A 3127-nucleotide genomic window follows, 5' to 3' on the forward strand; every position below is an offset into this window, starting at 1 on the left:
AGTCATACAGAGAGCTTCTCCTTTTTTTTTCTCCCTCCCTCCCTCCTTCCCTCCCTCCCTCCCTCCCTCCCTCCCTCCCTCCTTCCCTCCCTTTTTTCCTTCCTGAAGCAGGGTTTTGTTATGTGTCTTAGGCTGGTTTAGAACTTCAAATCCTCCTGCCTCAGTCTCCTGAGTGCTGGGATTACAGGTGTGCACCATGTACTACCACATTAGAAAACATGTCACTTTTTCATAAATCTCTGATAGTTAATAAGCAGGTACTGATCAATTAGACATGCAGACTCACCTTAGTACACACTGACCTGCTCACCTGCTCCCTGGTCATCCAGAGATCTCTTTCTCCTGTGAACATGTCTAACGCTTCTTTTCCATGCCTGGGACTGAGTGTGTGTGTGTGTGTGTGTGTGTGTGTGTGTACATGTTATGTTCATGCTGTGTGTACTGGTACATGACCTTTGTGTGTGTGTGCTGAGGTGAGAGAATGATGTCAGTGTCCTGATCTATCACATGCCACCTTATTCCTTTGAGACAGGGTCTCTTGGTGAACCGGGAGTCTAGTCGGAATGAGTCCTAGTGACCCTCCTGTCTCTGCTCCCTGGGACCTTTGATTATAGGTATTGATGACTAGGCCTGGCTACAGTTTTGCTTCTTATATGAAATGTAATAAGACCTCTTTTAAGTGAAAAATTTGGTAATACTTGGTTTTGGGGCAGAATCTCCTTTCACAAAGTTGTTGTTCAAGGACATCCTCAGCTATGTGGCAAGTTTGAGGTCAGCCTGGGTGACAAGAGATCCCGTCTCAGAAATGTCAAAAGTCAAAAGTAAAACAAAACAAAACAAAACAAACAAACAAACCCAAAAATGGTGGCAGGAGAGATGGCTCAGAGGTGAAGTGTCTCCTTACTGCTCTTCCAAAGGATCTGGGTTCCATTTCCAGTGCCCACATCATCTCCATAATTTCAATTCCTGGGGCTATGATGCCCTGTGGCCTCAGTAGGCACCAGGCATACTCATGGTACACATAAACTCATACAGGCACGAAAACATACATACACTTAGTCAAAATAAATAAATCTTTAAAATGTTTAAACCCTTAGGTATTTTTAAATCATTTTCCCTTTTGTTCTAAATCTCTACTTATTTATAACAATTTTCCACTATTTAAGCAAGTGTATGAAGTTCAATAAAAAAATATCTAGTGTCTGTATCTCTTTTAAATGCTTCTGCAGTGAAAATTTTTTTCTATATATAAATTCTGAGCAAGTAAAGATTCACTTGGTGAATGGAAAGTCCTCCAACTCCATTTCCTGGTTTTTATAACCCTTGTGTTGTCGCTGCTTATTTGGAATATATTGTTTACGTACACAAATACATGAAATCACTGAAATGGGAGGCAAACCACACTTCAAGCAAAATCAACGGTTCGCAATTATAAATTGTCAAATTCAACTTGTATAGTCAGCACGTGTGCCCCAGGGACAGTGTATCTACTCTTTTCAGAGTCGCCTGGTCAGCCTGTACATTTGTCATCTTGCCTCTGGGCAGCCCGAGACAGGTGGTACCCTAGGGCTCCTGGCCAGCCTGCCTAGCCTCCCTGGTGACTCTCAAGCCAATGAGAAATCCCATCTCAAAAGAAAAAGGGAAAGAGGAGGGAGGGGAGAGAAAAAGCAATTAAACAAAAAAAGGTGAAAAAGGATAGAAGGGCCTGCCACCAGGCCTGATGACCTGGGTTAATCCCAGGGACACAAGAGGACACAGAAAACAGAAGTTCTCCTTCTCTCACACACAGAGCCCCAAAGTAAAACAAACACATGAAATTAATAATAATAAGGAATATTTGCCAAATTTGCATGTTATTCTTATTCAGGGGCCATGCTAATCTTATCTAGGTAAATTCCAATTTTAGTGCACATGCTATCAAAGTTGTATGATTGTTCATACACAGGGCATTTCTGTAAGCTGAGTGGACCGTGGGGACTCTATGGCAAAAAAATAGAGAACTAGTCAGCTTCACATTATATGTATTTTCTACAATGAAAAGTAAAATATGCCAGGCCTTGGGCGAGGTAGAGAAGTTGAAAGTTCAAGGTCTCCCTGGGCTAGAGGCTGAGTTCTGAGGCCAGTCTGGAGAACTCAGAGACAATCTGTCTCCACATAAAAAGTGGAAAAGAGAAAGATCCAGCTGGGGCTATAGCTAAGTGGAGGCATGCCTGCCAGAATGCTGCATATCACAGGCCCAATCAGTCACCAACACCACAGGAAAGTATAAAGTAAAGTAAGAACTAGTGGCAACAGCAGTTGCATTTCATTTGCGAAGGAAACAGCGACAGGCTTTTGACTCACTATAATTTAAAGTAACCAGAAGTTTTAAATATGAAAACCTTGTTCATCCAGAAATAAATACATTTATTCTAAATAGTGATTAATATTTTGGCCCCGAGTTCATTTTATAAAAGGAAAAAATGGTTGGGACACTTACGAAAGAAGTCACATTTGATTGTGAAATAAATAGGAGAAATAATAAAGTATAACCTGTACTTTAAAAATCTATCATTCAATAGACACCGTAGCATTAGCTTGGAATTAGATTGCGAATATATTATTTAGATTTGAGAAGATCTTTTTTTTTCACTATTTAAGGAATTTTTATTAAAGCATGAATTTTATAATCCAAATTACATTTCCTTGCTCAGTCATCAGTTCTGCTACTTGAAACAGAACAGAGAAGAGCTTCTGTAAAAGACAACAGCTTAAAGTGCTCATTGTGGTTCCTAGCACAAAACAAGAGTAGAAGAACCAATAAGAAAGCCTTATTAAGGTGAGAGGTGTTGAACTACACCAGCACCACCCTTTTCAATGGGAACAGAAGAACAAATTCCATCAAGACACTTGCGTTTCCATGCCGCTCTCTTGACCTGAAATTCAGCACACAGAAAGGATTCCCAGTGTCATTGCTGAGGTGGGGAATAGGAGCCTGCTCGGCTGCTTATGCCATGCTCTACTCCAAGAGATAAAAGGAAGCCATAGCCACTGGGCTACGAGCTGCTCTCAGCCGTGCTGTGACCCTGAGAAATACAGAGGGTTGGCAGAAATTATCCTATAATGAGAATCCATCTGGCTGCACCTA

General features: G+C 41.2%; 1 non-coding gene across 1 annotated transcript; it reads right to left on the bottom strand.

Moving 5' to 3' along the window:
- Positions 1 to 1822: 1822 nt before the first annotated feature.
- On the bottom strand, positions 1823 to 1929 carry LOC127216444 (U6 spliceosomal RNA). Its single transcript, XR_007834024.1, has one exon. It is a non-coding gene; the product is annotated as a U6 spliceosomal RNA (small nuclear RNA).
- Positions 1930 to 3127: the final 1198 nt, after the last annotated feature.

Source organism: Phodopus roborovskii, unplaced genomic scaffold (genome assembly GCF_943737965.1).
Source record: "Phodopus roborovskii unplaced genomic scaffold, PHOROB, whole genome shotgun sequence".
NCBI classification, from domain to species: Eukaryota; Metazoa; Chordata; class Mammalia; order Rodentia; family Cricetidae; genus Phodopus; species Phodopus roborovskii.